Genomic DNA, 27620 nt, shown 5'->3' with positions numbered 1-27620 from the left:
TATAGGAGAAGATCATATACATTAGAGTAAAAATAAAATATTACCAAAATTAGATATATTAATCCAGATTTAACTATTAAAACAGCTGATATGCCTTGTAGTTTGTTAGATAAGTAAGAGCTTGAGCAGCAAATAAAAGAGTTGTTAAATTTAAAAGTAATTAGTCCCTCTAAGTCTAGAATAGATCATCAGCATTCATAGTGAGAAAAAACATTCAGAGTTAAAGAGAGGTAATGTTAGAATAATATATAATTAAAATAGATTAAATGATAATACATATGAAGATAGTTATAAATTACCTAATAATGATAAGCTTATAAACAAAATTCAAGAGAGTAAATATTTTAGTAAATTTGATTGTAATTTAGGATTTTGGCAAATACGATTAGCAGAATAATCAATTGAGTGGACAACTTTTACTTGTCCAGAAGTACATTTTGAATGACTTGTTATGCCATTTAAACTTAAAAATGCACCTTCAATCTTTCAAAGAAAGATGGATCAAATTTTCAAAAAATATGATAATTTTTGTAGTGTTTATATAGATGATATTTTAGTACAAAGTAAAAAATAGAAATGAACATAGGAAGCACTTAGAGATAGTTTTACAAGAATTTATCAATAATGGAATTGTAATATCAAAAATAAAATAGCATTAGAAAAGCGAGATATAGAATTTTTAGGAATGTACATTACGTCACATACAATACAGCTACAAGATCATATAGTTAAGAAAGTTTTAGAATTTCCCAGTCAGCTAGAAGATAAAAAACAGTTGTAAGCATTTTTAGGATTGTTAAATTATACAAGTAAAACAAGCAAAACAGGACAAAAGTATTTTAATAGTGAAGATATTAAATTAGTTCAAAAAATAAAGGAAGAAATTACAAAGCTTAAGCCATTAATATTACCATTATATGATAGTTACAAAATAGTTGAAACAAATGCTTCATCATTAGGATGAACATGAATATTATATCAGAAAATTCATAAGGAGTTACCAAAGTCTGATGAACAAGTTTGTCGATATTCATCGAGAAAATTTAGTGATGTACAGTTAAGATTACCAGCAACAGATTTAGAAATTTTAGGAATAATTAATTCACTTGAAGTATTTTCTTTATTGTTATATAATGAAATATTTACAATTAGAATAAACTGTCAAAATATAGTTTCTCATTACAATAATATACATACTAATGAGTAGACAACCTAAAGATGAGTCAATTTTGTTGATTTAATTACAGGATATGATTTCAAACCAATTTTTGAACATATTAAAGGTAGTGATAATACATTAATTGATATCTTATCAAGCCTAATTCATTGAATATGAATAGAATATCGTAGATCATCATCTTCAAATAACACAGCACCATAAGACAGAGGAGCACCTTTCAATAGTATAATGATGCACTGTGGACCTCCACCATTTAGCGGATTCCAAAATAGTATAAGTAAACCAGCATCACCACCAGTACCCATCTTTAAATTTAATGGCACTATAGTTGAAGGAATAAAAAATTCAACTTTGAAGTATAGGTCAAATGTACCAAGACTCACTAATAGGCAACAGTTCTCTTAGACAATTTTTGGAATGTTCAAATTAAGCAGCCAAACATGAGATTAGGTCATGAAAAATGAATTAGAGCTTTAGAACAAGAATTTGGTAGCTTTAATTTTAATTTTCATCAAAGCCAGCATCATATTCATTCTCTTGAACACAGCCTCCAAGCCCTTTCTAGATACCATGAGGCATTGCTTAACTAGTTCACCAAAATGAACCAAGAACTCCAATCTCTTAGAATGCAGCATAAGGCAAGTAACACCTTAAAAAAAGAATTGAAAATAGGCACTGAAATTGATTAGCATAAGAATAAAGAAAAAGAGGTTATTGAATCCAATAATAAAGAACAAGAGGCTAATGAGCCTATTGAAGAGAGAGAGAATAAGATCGAGATCTTATAAGAAGATGTTGAAATGGAGCAACATCAAATAAATTAGCAGCATCAGCATCTGACAGACAAAGAAAAACAAGAAAAATATGAAAGATTTTTTTAGGAATATATCCTTAGACTTAATAAAAGATGATATCTTATTAGATAAAATTTCAAAAGCAAAATCAAGAATAATGCCACTAGATATGTAAAATGAGATCTTAAGCAGAGCATCACAATCCATAAAAGAGTTACAATTACAGTGCTTTATATCAATCCATCTTTGATCCAAAACCAAATATGAATATTATTGCAAAGAAATATATACCATGTCTTTGTGATAGTACATAGAGTTGTATTTGTAAATTAGAGATTAGCCCAACCATAGCCAGGATTAATATGAGAGGTTTTAGACCATGACATTTTAGTTATGAGCATCAGAAGAAGCATAATGTAATATAAATTACTCCAGCCTAACTATTAGAATTTGGCTATCTTGATAAAATATCCATTAACTATAGTGCACAATTAGAATCATTTCTTGAAAAGCTTATAGAAGTGGTAGAAGATTATCTAGAAGAGTGGAAAGAAATTTGTATAAGTTTTATTAGCAGTCCTTTAGATTAGTATGTACATATGCATAAGGAGAAAATTAGGCATATAGCAATGATTAATGAAGACTCTTTTAGACTATCCTCTATCTCCCACACAAATGGACTCCTTCATACAAAAATATTTTGAGATTTCAAGAAATCCAAAAGTTAGCTTTAGATGAGTTTGAAGATTTTAGGTATGACATGATTTTATTATCACAAGAAGAATAAATGTATATTTACAGCAAGGCAAAAGTCTGTCATTAGCCCTAATGGAAGCATCAGAATTTCAAAGGAAAAACATCAAATATGTATTACAAGGCAAAAGAAGATAGAGAAAGAAAGGCAGAACTAACAGAAGGAGATGAACAATACTAAAACCATTTGATAGAAGATGAGCTGCACAACATCAACAACATGATGAAAGCATGAAAAGTTGGTAGCAGATTAGCAAAAGATGAAAAGTAACATAAGTGGTATAGTATCATGCAAAATAATGTATTTTAACTAGACAAAATGTTAAAATCATTGTGGACCCCACTATAATAATGATATAATAGTATAAGAATAAATAAAGAAAAGAATTTGATCCATTAAGGACTTTTCACATTGAAAATGTCCTTAAGATTAAATTTGAATAGTATCAGGAGTGCTTCATTAAAACTCTCTCGTTTTTATGCATTCAAGGTTGTGTTTTGTAGTGTTGTACCTGGGAATCCTTCCAATTTTTCGGATAGAAACATTACTGCAATCTGTAGTTTGAAGTTTTTATTTTATTTTACATAGTTAAAATAGTCAAATATAACATTTAAATTTTAATCTGAGGATTGTGCAATATAAGTTTTATAAATGAATTGACTTGAAATTTAGGTGTTTTAGTGCATTGATCAAAATTTGATTCTAATCATGACACATTCGGACTCCGAATGTTCACCTGGACTTCGAATCGAGCTGTGCTGGCCTACTCCAGAAAGGTGACGAAGCCATAAAGCATAGTAAATGTGGAAAATGTGAATAAATTTAAACCTAAAAGTGCCTAAATGTAAGAGTGCACATGTGAGCGGGATTGAATTCAATTTACATGTGATGTTAGAGTATAAGTAAAGTACAGTAAAAGTAGGATAAAAATTATACCATCGAAGGTAATCACCTATACCAAGATTTGCCAAAAATCCTTGTCGACACGACAACTACTAAAACTTGGAGCGGCAAAAATCAAGGGTGAGTGGGCCTGAGAAATAAAGCTTTGTAAAACCTTTTCAAAAATGTAATAACGTTCATTGTAAAACAAGTATAGTTTCCAAATATAACATACTACGTATAGTATGAAAATACTTACCATAGCCAACAAAATCTCAAGAATGCAATACGTCACAATATTTCACATATAAAACATATAACTTCAAGAAATCGTCATATCTTGAATAAACGAACATACTATCAGGTGCTCATCGACATATGCTGACACATAAGTTCATGCAGAGGTATTCTGACATGAACAAGACTGAGTGTAATACGATTTACGTTCTACTGAATCCCCATCATTTCTGCAAAGAGTTCAAGGGGATATTTGTAGGCCTATTCAACCATCATGTGGACCATTTCGATATTTTATGGTTTTGGTTGATGCATCTACCCGATGGTCACATGTTTGTCCCTTGTCTACTCGGAATGTAGCCTTTGCAAGACTTCTTGCTCAGATAATTAAGTTACGAGCACAGTTCCCAGATTATCCCATTAAGTCAATCCGACTTGATAATGCTGGTGAATTTACGTCTCAAACCTTTGATGATTATTGCATGACATTGGGCATTGATGTTGAACACCCTGTTCCTCATGTCCATACTCAAAATGGTTTAGCAGAAGCATTGATCAAGCGACTTTAGTTAATAGCTCGCACTCTGCTTATGAAAACCAAATTACCAGTCTCTGCATGGGGACATGCCATCTTACATGCTGCATCATTGGTTCGATTGAGACCTATAGCCAACCATCAATACTCTTCAGTACAACTCGTGTTTGGACATCAGCCAAACATCTCACATTTACGAGTTTTTGGTTGTGCTGTTTATGTGCCTATTGCACCGCCGCAACGCACTAAAATGGGACCTCAGCGTAGACTGGGAATTTACGTGGGTTTTAATTCACCATCCATCATTAGATATTTGGAACCCTTGACAGGTGATATGTTTACAGCTCGTTTTGTTGATTGTCACTTTGATGAGACAATTTTCCCGTCGTTAGGGGGAGAAAAAACCGTTCCAGAAGAACGGAAAGAGCTGACATGGGTTGTTCCCACCTTGTCTCATTTTGATCCTTGCAGCATTCAATGTGAAAATGAAGTGAGAAGGATAGTTCATCTTCAAAGCATTGCCAATCAAATGCCGGATGCATTTAATGATGCTATGAAAGTGACAAAATCACATATACCAGCTACAAATGCTCCTGCAAGAATTGATGCCCCTATTGGACAAAATAAAGTGACAGCAAATGATTCATCTAGTGCACGCCTGAAGCGTGGTAGACCCCAAGGTTCAAAAGATTCAGCCCCTCGAAAGAGAAAGTCGAGGGCACAACTGAATCCAAATGAAATCATTCAGGAAGAGAAAATGAATGATACATCCACAATTCATGATTCTAGACTTCTAGAAAAAGAAAATATCCTTGATGAGACATATGTCCCTGAAGAGACAGAAGTACATGAAAGCAAAGAAATCTCCAGAAACTATGCATGTACAAATGAATTGTGGGATCAGAATGAAATAATCATCGATGATATGTTTGCATTCGCAGTAGCCACTGAAATCATCTTAAGTGATGATATTGAGCCCCGCTCTGTTGATGAATGCAAACAGACACAGGATTGGCCTAAGTGGAAAGATGCAATCCAGGCAGAATTAAATTCCTTGGAAAGGAGGAATGTTTTTGGACCAATAGTCCAAACCCCGCCTAATGTAAACCCCGTGGGTTACAAATGGGTATTCACAAGGAAACGCAATGAGAAAAACGAGATCGCAAGATACAAAGCACGACTCGTTGCACAAGGCTTTTCTCAAAGACCTGGAATTGATTATGAGGAGACATACTCTCCTGTAATGGACGCAATTACATTCCATTACTTAATAAGTTTAGTGGTTTTAGAAAGACTTGACATGCGACTTATGGATGTCATCACTGCGTATCTATATGGAGAATTAGATACTGACATTTATATGAAAGTCCCAAAAGGACTTAAGTTGCCTGAAACAAGTAACAAACCACGAGGTATGCTCTTGATCAAATTAAGGCGATCATTGTATGGTCTGAAACAATCTGGACGAATGTGGTATAATCTTCTCAGTGAGTATTTGATCAAAGAAGGGTATATCAACAACGTTATTGGCCCTTATGTGTTCATTAAGAAATCCAATTCTGGATTCGCTATAGTGGTAGTATATGTTGATGATATGAATCTAGTTGGAACTCCTGAAGAGCTCAATAAAACTGCTGAATATCTAAAAAGCAAATTTGAAATGAAAGACCTTGGGAAAACAAAATATCGTCTTGGCCTGCAGATCGAGCATTGTGCTAGTGGAATTTTGGTCCACCAATCAGCTTACATTGAAAAAATTCTGAAGCGATTTGGTATGGACAAGGCTTATCCACTCAGCACGCCAATGGTCGTTCGTTCTTTGGACATTAAGAAAGATCCATTCCATCCAAAAGAAGATGATGAACTGGTCCTTGGTCCAGAAGTACCATATCTGAGTATAGTAGGTGCTTTGTTGTATTTAGCACAATGTATTAGACCAGATATAGCTTTTTCAGTTAACTTGTTAGCAAGGTATACCTCTCCTCCAACAATTCGCCATTGGAAGGGTATCAAAGATGTATTGCAATACCTTCGTGGGACAACAGACATAGGTCTTTTCTACTCAAAGAACTCCACAAATGATCAGGTCCTTGTTGGATATGCAGATGCTGGTTTCCCCTCTGATCCGCATAAAGCTCGCTCACAAACTGGATATGTGTTTAAGAATGGAGATACAACAATCTCATGGCGCTCAACCAAGCAAACATTAGTTGCTACATCTTCAAATCATTCAGAAATACTTGCTTTACATGAAGCAAGTCGTGAATGTTCTTGGTTAAGATCAATGATCTATCATATCCGGAATTCATGTGGTCTAACTTCGAAGATAGACAATCCAACTGTCATCCATGAAGATAATGCAGTCTGTGTTGCCCAAATGAAGGAAGGATTCATTAAGGGCGATAAGACTAAACACATATCTCCAAAGTTTTTCAGTGCACATGAGCTTCAGAAGGCTAAAGTTATTAAAGTCAGACAAATTCGTTCAAATGAAATTCTGGCAGACTTGTTCACCAAATCTCTACCAAAGTGCATGTTTCAGAAGTTAGTGTAAAGCATCGGATTACGTCGACTTACCAAACAGCTAAATTTGGAGAATGCGGAATTAGGGGGAGATACATATCAGGGGGAGCATCCATGATACATGCTTGTTGTACTCTTTTTCCTTCGATTAGGATTTTTCCCACTGGTTTTTCCTATCAAGGTTTTAACGAGGCAACATAAGCATACTTGACACTATATCAACGATCCAAGAAAAGTTGTACTCTTTTTCCTTCGCTATGGTTTTTTCCCACTGGGTTTTTCCAATCAAGGTTTTAACGAGGCAATTGATGTTGATATGTGGGCATCCAAGGGGGAGTGTTGAAAATGCTAATGGGTAGTGAATGCCCACAGTGTTTTGGTGGAGTTTTTCAATGCCCTTACAAATTGGCTTTTAACATTTGCATTGTTTATGAATAAACATATACATTGTCAATTCCCATGACAGTTTGAAAACTGACTATGGGAATTCAGGATGTCATTTGTCAAAAAGTGAGTTGTAAATTTCAAATGTAGTAATACGAGTTGCTCTATAAATAGAGCACTCGATTGCAATCAAAACATATACAGAAAATATAAGAAGAAGAGAACGAGAGAAAAATACCAGTAACATCATCTATTCCTCTGTTTTTATTTGTTATCCTCTTGTGCTATATTTTTAGTGTGACATTTAACATCTACCTTGCACCTACCGTTAAAAAGGTTATCTCTCTAACTTTGACCTATTTATAACAGCAAGCAATGTCATGGATGGTTTGATACGTCGTTGGGATTTTAACTTCTCTAGAAACAACCACAATCGATGGGTGACTCTTTTCCTTCCTTTATTTTTTTCATTTTCTCCGTGGACAATATGATTGTATTTGTTTGTAACTAAAGTGTCAGGGTTCATGATTTGTGAAATGCTCGTCGGAATAGGAAAACCCGAACAGGAAAACGGAAAAGAATAGAAGGATTGCTGTGAAAAATTGTGTTGATTTTAGTTGTAACATAAAAAATAAAATAAAAAAAGGATGTGATATCCACACATCTCATTTTACTTCTCACACACCCTTTTAATTTTCGGCCGTCAGATTGGATGAATTGAAGAAGATCAACGGACAGAAATTATCAAGGTTGTGTGAGAAGTAAAATGGGATGTGTGGATAACACATCCCAAAAAAAAATGGTTTCTTCTGGTTTCAGGTTCTTATTCAGTGTCCACAACACAAATGAATATATTATTTTAAACAACCTATTGGTTAGTGAGCAGAATCAGGACTTCAGGTGTAAGGGTGAATGCTCTTGATAATTTCGTGATGGAAGGCAACAACTTCCTTGATTAAGTAGAAATTTGAATGTTGATAATTCGTGTAAATATAATCGCATTTACAGTTTAATTTACAATACAAGAACTTTCTCCAAAAAAATTAATATAAATTTATTTGTGTTTAAGTGAATTTGATGAACTTAAAAGGCAAACATGTTTACAAGATTATTTTGATTTCCACGTATGTAATGAATTTGATGAATACTGCATTATGCTGCTTCATTCCATCCTTCAACTAGCAACCCCAAAGCAGTCTTTACCAGTGAATGGATCGTCGTGCTGTGCTGGCTCATTCCTACGGTACCAGAGAATATGTTGAAGATTTCAAGTTCTGCGATTGTCTCTAGCACAAACTCCAGCTCATTTTCCATCCCCAAATCCTTGAAAGCTCGGACATTTTCCGGTTTGTCTCTCATCATAAAGATTGCCAGCTCTATGGAAAACCTCCTTATTTTTGAAACTTTGATTGGTGGATGCCTGAACTTCTTCAGAATATGGACTAGTTCATTTGCCACTTCTCCCTCAGTGATTCCGGCTTTCTTAAACATGAGGCGTGGGAGACAAGAATGCTAAAACTGGCACTGCTAGTCCTACCATTGCTTCCTGCAGTTTGTGTTCTTCTAAAGTGATTACCCGAAGCATCTGCAATTGAAGCCAAATGCATAAGAAATGAGTCTCTAGTGCAGAAAAAAACCTATAGCCTCTAGTCACATGTTATACTCGATTTGTCAAACTTATATATATCTGATTCTTCGGCAAGAAAACATTACTCGTACTTAACATATGTTAGTACCGAATAAAAGTAGAGGTAGGTAATGTAGCAAGGAAGAACTTACTTAGGTGCTGCATTCATAATTCTCTTCAGCTGGTGGAAACAGTTTAAGGTATTGTAGGTGCACAGATTCCTAAGAATCCTAGCAGCATTCACGCAAAGCAATTGAACCTCAAGAGCTTCAACGAGGTTTTCAAGTACTCCCAATTTATAGCCAGTGGTTCTCCAGCTTTAGTCCTCACCTGTTTATTATTCCCCAGCATTCCCTTGTTAAAGAAAATGTTGAACAACTCGTTAAGAACTCCACCTATTCCACTTACTCTCTCAGTTGCATCTGCCTCCAGCGCCAAACTCGTTAAGATTTCAATTCCCAATTGTTGCAGCATTGGATGTTTCTCTCCATATCTCAAAATATCTCTGATATTGCTGATTGTGAAAACTATCTCCGAAAGATTTCACCTTAGTTCTTTCTTGTGTTTCCAGTTGTGCTTGCAAGCCTCTTCACCAACTGGAGTGATCATCTCAGTGTCAGTATCTGATCGTTTGGCATATCAGTCACTTCTTTTAGAAGTCTCTCGTCAGCATGTGTAAAGTCTATGATCTTGGGCTGAATGCCTCTTGTGTTTCCAATCTTCCCACAGCTGTGGTGAACACACGGAAGTTTCTTCAAAATAAGTAATCCCAAGTGGTTGAATGTCAAGAATTCATAGTTTGGGTGGCCAGAAATGATCTTTTTTCATTGATCTCATCAACTGCACCCCTTAAGCTTCTACAGGTTTGGAGCATAGATGAGATTGATTCCATTGCGCTGGGAACTCCAGCTACCTATATGGAGTTTTGATTTTTGCCAGCCAGTTTTGACAAAATCTGTGCTACTGACCGTTTGATATCTTCCTCTTTTTGATCTGTCCAATTCAAAATCTTAACCAATCTTTCAATCGCTGCAATATTTATACAAATCTTTTGCAATGTATCATCTGAATATTGCGGGTTCATTGAAAACTGTTGAAGAATTCTCACTCCAATGAGCTTCTCATCGAGGGAATTCGAACCCAACAATTCTATTCCAAAAGTAACCATATCCATCTTCAAGCCAGAAAAAATGCTTCCATCAACACACCTTAAATACGCATCATAAAAAAACCTCCTAATCGAAACCAACCTCGAAGGCCCTAAATCACACTCCTTGTTCACCTCTTCCAACAATTTACAATAGCTTAACATAAACTCACTGTAAGAATTCTCCATAAGAAACAACAGAGCTGATGCCAATGCTAACGAATAAAAAATACTAAGAAGAGACTACTTGGTCCTCTTGTCAGTGTCCCCCTTTGCGATCTCTCCATAGTTGTGCTTCACGAGCTTCAGCAGCGAAAAAACCACGAATGGTAAGGCGGACAGGAGCTGGAGCTAGTAAAGTAGCTTACTTATATGCTTGGCGTGAAAAATCCATTGTGCGTAAGGCAAGAGAGGGACTTCCAAGCTAGTCCAAGTCCGGACTATCTTTCTTTGACGATCAGAGTTTTGCGATAACTCCGAATTTCCATTAGTCCTTGCAATGTCTCTGCTGCATTGACTTTGTTTCCTGACTGCAAGTTTTTACACAAGCCTAAAAAATGCTCTGATGCTGTGGATCACAACACTTGAGTTGATTCGCAGCTCACGAAAGTTGTTGATACCAACGTTGGTTATGGACTATGTGGCTTGGTGCTGCCACTCTAGCTCATGGCTCCTGCTAAAAATTATTGTCCCTTCTATCAACAAAATGATTGTGATGAACCAAAAGTTGGTCTGGTCCAATACAATGGTGAAACTGCCTAGCAGAACCACTGTTGCCTAGATGAAACTAAGGGTTCCTAGGCCGGTTGCTGTCTTTTCGAGCATTGTTAGTCGTAGCGCGAAAAGGGTCAACTTTTTCTATCACATCCCAACTCGGGATCCATCACATCCCCGGCCCGCTCCACCATCGTAGTACGATATTGTCCGTTTTGAGCCCCGACCACGCCCTCACGGTTTTGTTTCTGGGAACTCACACAAGAACTTCCCAGTGGGTCACCTATCATGGGATTGCTCTTGCGTGCTACTCGCTTAACTTCAGAGTTCTCATGGAACCTGAAGCCAGTGAGCTCCCAAAAAGCCTCGTGTTAAGTAGGGATGGGAATATACATATAAGGATCACTCCACTGGGCGATATGGGATCTTACAATCCACCCCCCTTAGAGGCCCGACATCCACGTCGGCACACCACGGCCAAGGTTAGGCTCTGATACCAAATTGTCACATCCTGAGCCTGCTCCACCACCGTAGCACGATATTGTCCACTTTCGACCCCGACCACGTCCTCACGGTTTTGTTTTTGGGAACTCACATGAGAACTTCCCAGTGGGTCACCCATCATGGAAGTGCTCTCACATGCTACTCGCTTAACTTCGGAGTTCCCATGGAACCCGAAGCCAGTGAGCTCCCAAAATGCCTTATGCTAGGTAGGGATGAGAATATACATATAAGGATCACTCCCCTGGGCAATGTAGGATCTTACATTTTCTCTGGTGCTGGAATTGGTTGTGCAGTTGGAGGACCAATGGAAGCTGCTGTTCGGGCATGAATTTTGCTAAGAAAGGTCTCTGGCTCGAGCACACAGCTCCTTAAGGAGTTGACACTTTGGTTGACTGTCGGGATCTCGCTCGTTTGTTTGGCATGACAGAGTTAGTTGCGAAAGTTTCCTTTATCGGACCTTAGATGAAGGCTAGGAGGCTCGCAACCAAAACTAGCTAAGTGTTAAGGCGTGCCACTGCTATCTTTGTATGGCTAATGTAGAATGAGTGTATTTAAGTCGATTACTTGCGTCCCAAGTTACTCTGACTTCTCATCATCAAAGGATTGTCATGGATGGGTTAAGTCCACATTAAGTTCTTTTTTATGCCTTGAGATCAAGGACTTTTGTTTATCTTGTATGCTTTTAAAGAATGGGGATTCAGATCTGATTGAGACATTAGTTTCATTTACTTTTCTGATAGTAAAAGTACTAAGTGAACCAGATATGGGAGTTAATAGAACTTTGGATCATCAGGAGACCGAAAATGACTTGCATATATATTGAGGGATACATTATAACATCAGATCTATTAATGGAAGGGCCAAACAAAAAGAGTCGGGCAAGATTTCACCTTGTTGAGCAAGGTTAAAGCTTCTTGCAATCTCTTTTCTTTGCAGTTACAAAGGGTTGAGTAATAAAGAGGGATGAAGGGTAAACAAGTTTACACAAGAGAATCGATACCACAACATTTGGGGGAAAGTAGCAAAGCTTTTACATAGACAAAAGATGTCTTTCTACGGGAAATCTAAGGCTGAAAAGGGTGCAGGATTTGGACAAAGAGCAGCTTTCTGAGTATTTGCTTGATTGAGAAACAAGTTGTATATTTGTTTATTGGATTGGTTGAGTGTCCTTGTCTCTAGGCCTTCTTCCTCTTTTTATAGATGAATTAACCTAACTGTGATGTTTCTGTTCTTGCCCGAAAGTAACTGAAGGGTAATGAATCATCAACATTTTTACATGTTCTGCCATCCAAAAATACTTTTGGGCCAAAAGTAGGTGGATTTCCATCGGTTGTCACTTCTCTTGTAAGCACCTAGCCATTGCATTTAATGGGGGCCGTCATTTTGTCTTGAGATGGATGACCTGGCTTGACTCTAGGCTTCGGGCAGACTTTCTTTATTGAGCTTAATTAGGCTTCCTTCCCTTTGAAGCCCAAAGTTTAAATATTAACCCAAACAGTGCCCCATTCAATCGTTATTAAGCTTGCAACCCGAGGTGCTAATCATGATTGAACAACCATCTCACGTGCACACCATCCCTTGGGATTTGCATTAATTAAACAACCGTTGTACTTTAGACCCTTGCGCTAACCCATGAATTCAATTTCTAAATCGACTGTTCACTATAAATTCCTTCATTGACTACTTGATTAAGCACTCCAATAACTTAGAGCTTTCAATATATTCTGAACTTCTCAGAATTATCAAAATCTTCACCATCCTTCCTAGCTTTCTCAGTTCTTGATATCACCTAAAATTTGAACCCAACCCTCTTGTGAGATTAGTGAGGAGATTTCGATTATGCGCTGCTTGTTATATAGTCTTCATCGCCTTTGGCCTAGCCTGGGTAATGAGTTTTTCTTTGATGAAGGTGGAGTGTTTTCCTTGGGACTTGCATGGATATCTCAGGCTTCAATAGCTACAAAAAACAACATGCTTAAGGCAAATCTTGGCTTCTGTATTCTTGGTCACTTCATCATCATAGGTGTATGCTTTGGGGTAAACACCAAAGTTTCGAGAAGACTATCATCAGCCCAAGCCTTCTTCTCCTCAAGTGTCAAAGTATCCATCAGCTTCTCATTTATTCGAATGACGGGTTCAACCATGAGATTAGTAATGGGTCTCAGCCTTAGTCTATGCCCCCAATTTTTCCATTCCATAGAGAGACTTTAATGGGCCCAAATAACTCCCTAGGCCCTCTAAGCGTGGATGCAGAGGGATTTTATTGCTTCAGAGGAGTTGAGTAGGATCTTCATGTTTATGCTATCATATCATCCTAGGATAATTGCTTCAAAGGAGTTGATTAGGCTATTCATGTAACTTTATCATTTAATGAAATGAAAATGTTCTCTTTACTTTAGTTGCTCTTTCATTTTTCAACTCAACTGTGATGAAGATGTTAACTGTCTTTAGACCTTTCAAACCACTTAACCCTCTTCGATGTAACAATCCCTAATATCCTATAAAGTCGGACAATATTTCTTCATAAATTTAGCATTAACTGGATGTTTCTATGAATTTCCTTCTAAATCGGCCAAGTAATATCCTCCCCTATCCAAAGCTTAATGAATAATGAAAGGGCCTTCCTAAGTCAAACTCCATTTCCCAAAGCCCCTCACTTGGACTTCTAAGGGCAAGATTGCCTTCCATACTAGGTCTCCCTCCTAGAAAGTCTTCAATTTTACCCTTTTGTTGTACACTCAGGTAACAGCTTTCTTTCCTTCTTGAATCTTGTCCAAGGCTTCAATTCCTTGACACATAGCCTCAATGTATTCTTCATTATGTAGCCCGAACTGGTTCTGAATTCTGACCGAACTTACATTAATCTTCATAGGAATCACGGCATCTTGCCCCGAAGGTTAAAGCGTAAGGTGTAGTCCTAGTTCCTGCCCTTTTGGAAGTTCTATAGGCCTACAAAGTATCTCCCAACTTCTCGTGCCACTTTTCTAGACTATTTGCCACCATTCTTTTGATAATGTTTACCAAGATTTTATTATTGGCTTTGGCTTAACCATTTGACTGGGGGTAATAAGGACTAGACTGAATCATTTTTATCTTGAACTTTCTTGTGAACTCTTCTACCTCTCTTGAAATAAAAGATGGCTCGTGATCTGTGACAATTGTCTCGGGCACTCCAAATCTGTGTAAGATCTTGGTTTCAATGAACTTTTTAACAGTAGCTGAGGTTATGGTTTTTACTGTTAAAGCTTCTACCCATTTGGTGAAGTAATCTGTTGCTACAATTATGAAAGCGTGTCCCTTGCTAGAAGCTAGATGAACTTGCCCGATGAAGTTCATTGCCCACCCTCTGAAGGGCCAAGGTTTGACTATGGGGTTCAAGGGCACTAAAGGCACGTGTTGGAGTGGCCCATGTCTTTGGCATTCTTCTCATCATCGGGCATAAGCTTTGCAATCTTTCTCCATCTCGGGCCATAAATAGCCATATCTTCTTAGTAGCTACCTCATCGTAGTTCCGACTTGGTGTGCTCCACAAATCCCCTCATGCACTTCGGCCATGACTCTCATAGATTCTTTTTGGCCTAAGCATTTCAGCAACAATCCATCTGTGGTCTTTCTTAGCAAATTCTTTTCCCACCACACATATTTAGTTGCTTGTTGTCTATTCTTTTTACTTGTGGGAAAAGAAGGAACATCCAGGTATTGAATAATGAGTGACCTTCAATCTTCTATCTTGGGCTCTTCAGTCATTACATCCAAGCTGAATCTTTTATCGAAGATGGAAAAGAGATTTCTTCTTTGTACCTCTACCTTTACCTCAAATCTTCTTTTAACATCCTTCGTGGTGCTTACTTGACAAGTTTAAACCCCTTCTTGATAGGCATCTTATGTTCTACTAAGGTTGGATCTAAACCTGGCATTTCGGTGTAGTGCCAAGCAAAACGGTCTTCAAACTCATGCAGAAGGTCGACAATCCTTGCCTGATATTTGGTTTCCAAGAAACCGTTGACCTATATAGGCCTTGGATCCCCCTTAGTCCCCAAATCAACGGTCTCCAAGGGGTCATGTACTTCTAGAGCTGGTTTGTCAGGCTCTGCACACAAAAACTCAAGCAGTTCTGAATTTTAGGGCAAATCCTCTGGCCCATCCAAGTCATATATATCCTCAGCCATTTGGATGACTGCTTCTAACTCCTCCCCAAAAGATTCTTCTTCTTGGTTCTGGCTACTCGAAGCCCCTCCACTTGACTGTTCATCTTCTATGGCTAAGTTATCACTTTCTTGTCTTTTTTCTTTTCCATATACCAACAGTCTTTTTATCAAGAACCTAACTGCAATCACCTGGTCCCTCATTTTTTGTTCTGATATTAATGGTGTTGTGGAATTGGGATGATATATAGCTGATCTCATTCCTCCATTGTAATGGATAACCCTTGTTCTAGAAGCTTTTGGGCCGTCACCTTAGTCGGGCGGCCGTTCTTATTAGCTCCTAAACATTAAAGAATCCAACACTGGGATTGTAGAAGTTGGCTTCTGCGATATTGGCTGTAGGGAGAAATGACCGTGATTCAGCCTCCACCATCTCCCAGAACCCAGGTCATGTTTCCCTTTCTTCATAGTAGACAACCACTTGTTAGTGTAAGGTAGATGGCATAGAGAGACTTTGCTGAATCTAATCTCTACCCAGTAAAGCCCCATAAATGGAAGTACTGCCTACCACAAAAAAGGCCAGCATGATTTGTTTTGAACCTAAATTGACCTCTAATGGTAAGATCCCATGAGTCCGGGTGACAGCTCCTGAGAAACTAGAAATTGTAAGATCCGTATGGATAAGATCTTTCTCTCTTCTGCACATTCTCTTCATATGCTTGTAGGGCAACACATTGACCGCAGCCTCTCCATCAATCAAGACCTTTTTGAAAGGTACCCCTTCCAAGTAAGCAATTACGTATATGGGTTTGAGATGATTGGCTAAGGTTAAACTTGGGCGAACAAAGACCACTTTGTCTGAGTATATTCTCTCATGTTTTTTTATTGACTGTTCGGGCAATTCTGCACGATTGGGTTCTCCTTGTCCTACCTGCTCCACACTAACATGTGCCATCATAGGTTCTGTCACCACGTAATCACCTTCCATCATGGGAGGTTGATCATGCTCGACATGAAACATGGCCGATAAAACATATGTCATGTTTACATGGAAGTTGCTGGTCTAGGTAAATCTTTCTCCTTGCCCCCTATATGGTTCATAAACTCATCTAACCAAGCCTATGCTTCTTCTGGTAGCATTAGTTTAGGGAAGGCCTTTTCTTGAGTTATCCCAAAGTTCGGCAGTTGTTTTGGAACTTCACAAATAGTATCTATTAACATTGGTGCGAGCAGCCCTCTTTTGGGCGAAATGGTTCCAAAGCAAATCAGTTCTGGGCTCCACCTTCGGGCAAACATCATCATCATATCCTCTTGAGCTCTCCTTAAGATTCTGTATTTCCCAGGATGGGGATTTGACGGCACATGGTTCCTTTCTTCTTCATTTTTGCTGTTTAGCTTCTTCAAGTCCTTCTTACTCCTCCAATAAGGCTAATTTCTTTCTTCATGAGAAACAATTTTGGATTTTACATTCTTCGAGGTCTTCGAAGTAATGAGAACCTTTAATGAGTTCATGTGGGCCTTATGATGTCTTTGGATCCTCCTAATCATAGAGGCTCTCATCTCTTTAACAGGTTTTCCATCTTTTCCGATTATGTACCATTTTTGCCCAAGTCGAGCAAGATTCTTCTTTGTCACCAGGTTTACGGTTCTTCCCTTCATTCTAACATCTCCACCATGATAACTTGGTTGGGGTGGCCTCACATCTATCTATCTTGGTACCTTGGCCTCCTTATCTTCCCCTTCCTCTGAAGCTTCATAGTTTCTAAATACTTTTGACAAGTTTTTAAGCTGGTAGTCTCCCCCCAACTTCTGGAAGACATTCTGAGAGGTTTCATTCTCAATTGCCCGCATACTATTTTTGCCGGATTCTTACTCTTCCTTTTTTTTTTTTTTTTTTTTTTTTTTTAATCAACTCCTGATCAAGGATGGCTCTCACCGCTGATACCTCTAGCTCGCATTCACATTGACATTTACTGCACAAAACCACCCATTTAATTATTGTTGCTTTAGTTTTTTCGGACAACTTGATAGCTCCTTCAATCGGCTTATCAACTTGCCGCTTCTCAGCTTTTACCTTCCAGGTAGCTTTCCCTTTCTTTTTCTGTGCCTATATTAAGTTGATCATATTTATTGGGACTGGTAGAAAGGGAATAGTATCAATCATGGTACCAGTATGTGGTTTTTCTAGTGATAGCTTTACTTCTGACCAACACTACCTCATGTTATGTAATAACATAAGGTCGGGCAACTCTGGTCCCTTGATTATCTTCAACACTAATTGACTATTTCTATATTCTTCCTTGTTTTTCTCTTCACTCATTTTTTCCTCAAGTAAAGGAAACAAGGGAATAACCAGCTCCTCCCCCGGGTTAGTTTCCCTTATTATATTTCCAGAACGACCATTTCCTGGGGTAGAACACTTCAGATTTAGCTTTCTTTGCAGACTCTTTGTTAGGGAAAAGAGTCTACTGACCTCTTTTCTCGTTTCTAGAGAGTTTCTCTCCATGCTTTTTATGACAGCCATAATGGTAGCCTGCAAATCTTCATTTATGACCTTCCCTCCTGATTTCTCAAAAGGAGTCGGGCTTTCCGTTAGGACAGGTCCTTGCAAGTCTTCAGGTATATTTTCCATGCTAGATCTTGGCGTGTATTGGTGTGGTTTTTGTTCTTTTTTTGCACCACAATGTTTGTTCTTTCCTTCGTCTTTTTTGCATACAAGATTTGTATCCCACTAGGCGTGCCAAAATTATGTTCAAGCAGGAATTTCACTGGGAAGGGTCCCTTGCTCGAGCACACAACTCCCCGAGGAGTTGACACTTTGGTTGATTGTCGAGCTCTTGCTCGCTTGTCGGGCTATAAGAAGAAGACAAAGTTAGTTCCGAAATGTGGCTTTATCGGGCTTTAGATGTAGGCCAAGAGGCTCGCAATCTCTTGTCGGGCAAGGTTAAAACGTCTTGCAATCTCTTTTCTTTGCAGTTACAAAGGGTTGAGTAATAAAGAGGGATGAAGGGTAAACGAGTTTAAACAAGAGAATCGATACTACAACATTTAGGGGAAAGTAGAAGAACTTTTACATAGACAAAAGATGTCTTTCTACAGGAAATCTAAGGCTAAAAAGGGTGCAGGATCTGGACAAAGCGCAACTTTCTGAGTATTTGCTTAACTGAGAGACAAGTTGTATATTTATTTGTTTGATTGGTTGAGTGTCCTTGTCTCTGGGCCTTCTTCCTCATTTATAGACGAATTAACCCAACTGTGCTGTTTCTATTCTTGCCCGAAAGTAACTGAAGGGTAATGAATCATTAGCATTTTTACATGTTCTACCATCCAAAAGTACTTTTGGGCCGGAAGTAGGTGGATTTCCATCGGTTGTCACTTCTCTTGTAAGCACCTAGCCTTTGCATTTAATGGAAGCCATCATTTTGTCTTGAGATGGATGACCTGGGCTTGAATCTAGGCTTCGGGCAGACCTTCTTTATTGAGCTTAATTGGGCTTTCTTCCCTTTGAAGCCCAAAGTTTAAATATTAACCCAAATAGCTACTGTGCTGCTGTCTGTGTTCTCAATGTTGTTCTGAGGCTCAAACACTGTGTTGGTCATGGCACTACTTGTTTCATTGAGGCGGCGATGAAAAGGCTCCTCAATGTGCAAATGAATGCTTCCTTCACCTTCTCTTGAGTTATTATGCTCCACCATGTTGCTCTTTCTCCCTCTTTGGTTTTTCAAAAGTAAGCAAAGGATTAAGCGAGATTAACTCTTCTGGATGACGCGGAAACACTGGTGACCTTTAATTCCAATTCTCTTTCTTTCCTTGTCTCGATTTTCGATCAAATGTGATTGTGCTACAGAAGTAAATAATGGGATTTTGATCTAGTCAAAGGATGAGGGGATGGATTTATGAACAGAGAGGGAGGAAAATGAGCTTGGGGGAGCACATTTATTCTATGGAAATGGAGAAGAAATAGTGAACATCATATTTTGCTTTTGTATTTTTCCTCATTATTTAACCCTAAGTTTATAGGACGATAATAAGGCCAGCAATGTTTTATGGCACAGAATGTTAGGCAGTGAAGCATCAACACGTACATAAAATGGGTGTAGCGAACATGAGAATGCTTCGTTGGATGTGTGAGCACACAAAAAATGATAAAGTAAGAGTAGCCAAAATTGAAGGAAAGATGAGAGAAAATCGGTTACAGTGGTTTGGACATGTGAAACGAAAGCTTACTATCGCTCCGGTTAGAAGATGGGATTACGGGACAAAGGTTCAAGACCGAAGGGGTATAGGAAGATCTAGGAAGACTTTGGAAGAGACTCTAAGAAAAGACTTAGAGTACTTGGATCTAACGGAAGACGTGGCACAGAACCGAGCAGAATGACATTCTTGGATTCATACAACCAACCCCACTTAGTGGGAAAAGGCTTTGTTGTTGTTGTTGTTGTTGTTGTTGTTGTTGTATTTGACTCCTGAGTTTGTTACGTTTTGTTGGAAAATAAATTTTTGCTCTTCTTGCCTTGGATTCAACGTCTCTTTCTTGTTTCCACTAATTAGTTTATTGATTACTGGGGTAGTGAAATTTGTTAGAGTAGTATTTTCCTTTAAATGAGATTCATTCTCAACACACATTTTATATGTTAGAAATTTTCAAACTTAGCTCGTAGATAACATAAATGGGTGATGTGGAGCACGTGTTGCCATTGATACTATATTAACCACATTCAAATATTTGAGAATTAAAGAGAAAACAAAGAAGAAAAGATGAACAGTGAGAGATAAGTCTGAATATCCTAAGTTAGAGAATAACTTTCATATCATGACGATGTTGTTGCTATGGCGTCTTGTACCAATCATGCCATATTTATGCATAAATTTTGTATACATGACATTATTATTAGAATAAAATTGATAAAAAGCAACTTAAAGACACAAAAGCTTACCTATTTTCAATAAGCAAAAGTGTGTTTTACATATAACTGTTCACTTTTTTTATTGATAAACTATACTTTTCACTTTATCTATTATATATAAAGCCAACATAAAAGGTGAATACTGGTTTGGTGTCATAATGCTTTACTAAAAATAATTGGACAAAAATTCCCCCAAAGCAAAAAACTTCAAAGGCATCCCAAAATAATGCAAGGGCATTTTCGTCATTTTAATAGTATTTTTTTAATAATTAATTATTTTTTGGTTTTTCTTTTTTTGTTTTTTTTTTTTAAATTAGTACATCACAATATGTTAGCAATAATGTGATTCAATTTATCTATTTTTAAGCACGTTCAAGACATCTTAAGAGGTGTATAATGTCGGTTATAAAAAAGATTATTCGCACACGGATAATTATGTGATTAAATTAATTGTCAAATGATATTTTTTTTTTTGTAATAAATGATATTATCTATGCTAAGGGGGAGGGAGGTGGGATTAGTCTTATAATGGGCTAGCAATAATTTGATTCAATCAATTGTTTATTAAATATTATTTTCTCTATTCTTAATGTAAATTCTATAGAAATTGATTTTATTATGTGAATTCAGCTGCTTTAATTGGTTTATGAGGGGTTTCTTCTAGCACGATCTAAGATTATTCATTTACTTCAAATATTTGACTTTTCTTCTAAAGTGATTCAAAAAATGCCTTCATGCGCGTGCATGGAGGCTAGTCTAAAAGAAAACCAATAAGAAAGAAGGGGTGGTGCCTGCTCAAGAAATTGGTTGGTGTTTTTCTCTCAACTTTCCACTTTACCATGTCTCGTAGCTGGGAGACATCGACTTCTACTTTTTCCTTTTTTCCAAGAACATTATGTTCTAAAAAAATCATTTATGTAAGTCACAGTATAATTCATGTACAAAAAAAATTTAGTAACCACAAAAGAAATTTTATGCGCGTCAAACTTCTGTAAAAAATGAGCTAAGCATTTTCCTTTTGTTATGATGATTCTTAGAGATATCTGCATCTGTCTTTTTTATATAATAGTAGCTCCTAATCAATAATTTCCTACTAGTCTTCCTTTTAGACCATCTCCAACCCTTCGGCTAAAACCTGAAATTTTTAGCCTAGAAATAGCTTTTCTGCTCCAACCCTTCTAGCCAAAAATTTTAGCCCCAGATTATTAAAGAATGAATTTAGACTAATTTTTTTTTAAATTAACTTTAAAAAAACAATTATGTAGGCTATCCTAAATTAATTTTATGAACATTTTAACCTAAAAATATTTAAATTCCGATAAATTTTGAAAAATCACTTAATCAATATATGAAACTCATGAAACACTACTGAAGAATATAAAAATCATGATAGAGATGTATAAACACAAAATACATGAAACACTACTGAAGAATATGAAAATCATGATAGAGATGTATAAACACAAAATACATGAAACACACAAGACACACAAAACACATATAAAACACATACAGAAGACATGATAGAGATGTATAACATACCAAACATGTGAAACACATGACACACACGAAATACATACCAAAATACATAATTTTAAGTGTATTATTGTGACAACCCGTTCCAAATTTTACGTTTTTATTTTATTTTAAAAGCACGAATTTATGAAAATGCCATAGAGACAAAGATTTTGACTTATGTTGACCATCGTCTAGAGAGACGTATGACTTATTCTTTTAACATATTCTCATAGTACTTGTTGGCGTGAACGCATAGGCAAAAGCCATTTGCGAGTCCGGATTATAACGGTATAGTTATGGACGTTTGAAATTAGTTATTTAAATATTTAAATTCCCACCTTGTGGGATTAGTGGACCAATTAAATTAAAGGGACAATGAACCAATTAGAAGAGAGGAGGAAAGCCTGCAGCCAATCAAAAAGGGAAAAAAAAAAAAAAAAAAAAAAGGGAAATCTTCCCGTGCACCCGTGCCCAACCTGTGTGACCACCCATTTTCCAAGGCCGATTCCGGCCAACTCCCATGGAATTTTTCAACACCACCACCACCATCTTGAAGCTCTCATTCCCCTCTACAAAACCCACCCAAAAACCACCTTGATTAACCACGGTATATGGCGGTTTGAGGCCACGAAAGTTGGCAGTTCTCACGGTGCTCCAGGCACCCTTTTTGATTTTCCAGCAAATCGGCAAAGTGATGGCCGATGCCACCACTTGGGCTTTGGACCACTGTAGAAGACGAATCGACACCGGGAAGTTTTAGGCACTCTCCGGCTTTGTGGGCAAAATTGACCATCTTCCGTCCACTTCTGGACTTCATGGCAGGTATGAAAGTTGCTCCACTCACTGAGATCTTCATTTGTGTGAAGTTTGAGAATTTTTGGAAATAGTTGAATTTTCTGGTGAGTCGGGGCGGCCGACCGCCACCCGTAGGCGGCGCATGCGGCGATGCGTGGCCAGTGAGCCGCCAATGCTATTTTTATGCTATGTCAAATGTCTTGAATTCAGTTTCGTCATTTGAATGACGTAGGTTGATCGTTGGAACCTAAATTCGTTACGATACGTTACTTGATAAAAATGTGAATCGACGATTCGACTGTTGGATCGTCACCAAAATTGGATATATTATAATACATAATATTTAAAGATCATAGGAATTTTTGGATTGGGAATCCGACTTACGGATCTTCCTGAATTGGATTTGTAAGTTAGTAAAATAAATGTTCACGGCCACTTGTTTTAGGCAATTGGCGGAGATCTGACCGTTGGATCATAATGAAATTTTAATATGTTATTCTAGAAACATATTGTGGATTGTTGGGAGTTGCGGATTGGAAATCTGATATGCGGATCTTCCGGGTCGAGTTATACAAGGTTGTAGATCCTACTGTCGATCTTTGATCGACCGTTGACTTGTGGTCAATGGGTCTCAAACTATTTTAGAATGCCCTTGAGGTTGTGTTTTATGTGAATTACATATTCTACAGATAAGAGTTCTGAGATGTGATTTGATAATTGGTCACAGTGACCAATCATTCAGGACGCCTGGATGCGTGCGCTAGAGAATCATAGCGTAGACTCCAGGTGAGTGGATCTTTTTCTTTTTATCGTACATATTATTGAGAGTTCTATCGACACTTTTAAATTGATTAGGTATATTACCTTCATATATAATTATTATGAATGCTTGAAGTACTATATGAACTACGAATGGTTTGATCCCTGTTTAGGATACGTAGGCAGTTTAACGAGACGTTAGATGTAGCCATAATATATTTGAGACAAAAGCCTTATTTGGGAAATTGAGTAATGCGAAGGAAATTGGTAAAGGCAAGTTTTAGTTTTGTGAATTAGTTAATTAAATTAGTATTAATTGGGTTGTCATGGATAATTATCCCTGAAAATAAGTAGTGCAGGAGTAGGGCGTTATTGATTGTACATTTCACACCATATTGTTTATAATTGAAAATGCTACGACATGGTTGAGTATTAGATTGCATCATGGTATATCCATAAGTATATTACTTGCATATAATTATTGGGAATGCTTTCAAGTGCAAAGGTGAACGCAAGACACCCAGGTAAGCTCAGGTGAGTTTATGGTATTAGTTGAATCGATTGCATTATAGCATGACGACATTTATGTGTTAGGCAACTCCGATACTGTCGTACTGGTTGCCATAAGTTGCACATGTTATATTGAGATGCATTGAGAGCTCATAAACCTGCACCCCGATGTTAGTGCTCCCGCCCGTGGCCAGGGCACAGTCCTTCACGTGATGTTCACCTCCCGCACCTTACGCTCACCTTGGACTCAAGGTAGGTGCACAGGCTTGTCGTACAAACCACTATAAGTGGTTCCGACTCGTAGGTGACTCGCGATTATTCGCCCAGTCTTCACGTGATCGTAGCACTTGAGCATACTTATTTACACCCAGTCCTGTCGTACAGACCACTAGAAGTGGTTCTGACTCGTGTGCAGGGATGTTTGATGAGCTATAGATTAAGTCGTACAGGTCACTATAGGTGACTCCCGACTTGTATGCTAGTATTGATTGATGAGATATGGATACCTACACCCCGGTGTTAGTGCTCCCGCCTGTGGCCAGGGTACATTCCTTCACGTGATGTTCACCTCCCGCACCTTACGCTCACCTTGGACTTAAGGTAGGTGCACAGGCCTGTCGTACATACCACTATAGGTGGTTCCGACTCGTAGGTGACCCGCGATTATTCGCCCAGTCTTCACGTGATCGTAGCACTTGAGCGTACTTATTTACACCCAGTCCTGTCGTACAGACCACTAGAGGTGGTTCCGACTCGTGTGCAGGGATGTTTGATGAGCTATAGATTAAGTCGTACAGGTCACTATAGGTGACTCCCGACTTGTATGCTAGTATTGATTGATGAGATATGAGTACAGTCGTACGGGTCACGTTAGGTGATTTTGGCTGATGTATCATTTTATATTGATTAAGTTCATTTAGCCTACTTGTTAATGCATTGTAGAGTCTATGGACATGGCATACTCGTGGTTTTGGCCATTTTTAAGCATAGGTGGATATATATGTGTGTTGTACTGTCCTATAGAAAACGATAAGGGAATTACAGTGAGGGGTTATTACTGATAGAAATGTAATAGTTTTGGGAAGCTTGGTTTTACAGTTTACTCATACTTTTTGTTTTGTACCCCCCTTCAAGTAGGCCTGGCAAACGGGTCGTGTCTGTCGTGTTCATGTCGTTTTCGTGTAACACCTGTTATCTTAACGGGTCGTGTCGTGTCACACCCGTTATCTTAACGGATCCTTAACAGGTCAGGTCACTTTACCCAACGGGTAAAGTGACCCGACCCGTTATAACCCGCTATGACCCGTTAAGAAAAATGTATTTTTTTCTTAAATTTGCACATACCACACATTGTTGTGACATCCCACATCGTCCATGGGAGTGATCCTTATATGTATATTTCCATCTCTACCTAGCACGAGGCCTTTTGGGAGCTCACTGGCTTCGGGTTCCGTAGGAACTCCGAAGTTAAGCGAGAAGGGGGCTAGAGCAATCCCATGATGGGTGACCCACTGGGAAGTTGCTCGTGAGTTCCCAAAAAACAAAACCGTGAGGGAATGGTAAGCCCAAAGCGGACAATATCGTGCTACGGTGGTGGAGCGGGCCCGGGAAGTGATCCGCCCCTGGCCGGGATGTGACAATTTGGTATCAGAGCCTATCCCTGGCCGGAAATGTGCCGACGAGGACGTCGGGCCCCTAAGGGGGGTGGATTGTAACATCCCACATCGCCCAGGGGACTGATCCTTAAATGTATATTCCCATCCTACCTAGCACGAGGCCTTTTGGGAGCTCACTGGCTTCGGGTTCCGTAGGAACTCCGAAGTTAAGCGAGAAGGAGGCTAGAGCAATCCTATGATGGGTGACCCACTGGGAAGTTGCTCGTGAGTTCCCAAAAACAAAACCGTGAGGGAATGGTAAGCCCAAAGCGGACAATATCGTGCTACGGTGGTGGAGCGGGCCCGGGAAGTGGTTCCCCCCGGGCCGGGATGTGACAATTTGGTATCAGAGCCTAACCCTGGCCGTGGTGTGCCGACGAGGACGTCGGGCCCCTAAGGGGGGTGGATTGTAACATCCCACATCGCCCAGGGGGTGATCCTTAAATGTATATTCCCATCCCTACCTAGCACGAGGCCTTTTGGGAGCTCACTGGCTTCGGGTTCCGTAGGAACTCCGAAGTTAAGCGAGAAGGAGGCTAGAGCAATCCCAGGATGGGTGACCCATTGGGAAGTTGCTCGTGAGTTCCCAAAAACAAAACCGTGAGGGAATGGTAAGCCCAAAGCGGACAATATCGTGCTACGGTGGTGGAGTCGGGGCCGGGAAGTGATCCGCCCCGGGCCGGGATGTGACAATTTATCCTGGGAGTGCTCTCGTGCGCAACTCGCTTAACTTCGGAGTTCCTACGGAACCCGAAGCCAGTGAGCTCCCAAAAGGCCTCGTGCTAGGTAGGATGGGAATATACATTTAAGGATCAGTCCCCTGGGCGATGTGGGATGTTACAATCCACCCCCCTTAGGGGCCCGACGTCCTCGTCGGCACATTTCCGGCCAGGGATAGACTCTGATACCAAATTGTCACATCCCGGCCCGGGGCAGATCACTTCCCGGCCCCGACTCCACCACCGTAGCACGATATTGTCCGCTTTGGGCTTACCATTCCCTCACGGTTTTGTTTTTGGGAACTCACGAGCAACTTCCCAGTGGGTCACCCATCATGGGATTGCTCTAGCCCCCTTCTCGCTTAACTTCGGAGTTCCTACGGAACCCGAAGCCAGTGAGCTCCCAAAAGGCCTCGTGCTAGGTAGAGATGGAAATATACATATAAGGATCACTCCTAAGGGGGGTGGATTGTAACATCCCACATCGCCCAGGGGACTGATCCTTAAATGTATATTCCCATCCTACCTAGCACGAGGCTTTTTGGGAACTCACGAGCAACTTCCCAGTGGGTCACCCATCATAGGATTGCTCTAGCCTCCTTCTCGCTTAACTTCGGAGTTCCTACGGAACCCGAAGCCAGTGAGCTCCCAAAAGGCCTCGTGCTAGGTAGGATGGGAATATACATTTAAGGATCAGTCCCCTGGGCGATGTGGGATGTTACATTGTCACATAAATATTACTTCAAAACATTAAAACACATTTGTCGTTTAAGTACTACATCTACACTTCAAAATAAAAGCCTAATAAATAAACATCCATACGCTACTAATATATTACAAAATATTAAATGTGCAATGATATGCAAAATGAAAGAATTTTTGTTTTAAAGGTTGTGAAGCCTTTCTCAAAAGTTTAAACCTTGCCAATGGAACTCAAAGCTTGCACGTTATTCCTTTTACAAAATCCTCAATTTTCTTCGATCATCATGACATAAGATTTTGTGGCATCCACTAGTGTAAATATTTTAAGTTGAATATCAAATTCATCACTGAATGTTTGTTTTTTGCGATTTTTGACGTATGCGATCCTGAAGCATATACAAACAAGTTTGACGGTTGGATCATTGAAATTATTTTCGTAGAATGCGTATCCCATCAAAACGATAGATTCACTAACACTTGGAGTTTATTTATACTTTCATTAAGTATAACATAAGATTTTGTGGTATCTACTAGGGTAAATATTTTAAATTGAAGATCGAATTCATTCATTGTATTCATATAGGATCAAGAACTGTAGCTGTAAAAAATTCATCAAAATCAGAGTTAAA

General features: G+C 38.7%; 1 pseudogene; it reads right to left on the bottom strand.

Annotated features, from left to right (window-relative positions):
• Positions 1-8441: 8441 nt before the first annotated feature.
• Positions 8442-16468, bottom strand: LOC103943553 (annotated as a pseudogene).
• Between the last annotated feature and the right edge of the window lie 11152 nt (positions 16469-27620).

This window comes from the organism of the source record quoted next, unplaced genomic scaffold (genome assembly GCF_019419815.1).
Source record: "Pyrus x bretschneideri cultivar Hongxiangsu unplaced genomic scaffold, Pyrus_bretschneideri_v1 Contig135, whole genome shotgun sequence".
Classification (NCBI taxonomy): Eukaryota; Viridiplantae; Streptophyta; class Magnoliopsida; order Rosales; family Rosaceae; genus Pyrus; species Pyrus x bretschneideri.
This window is presented reverse-complemented; position numbering and strand designations above follow the sequence as displayed.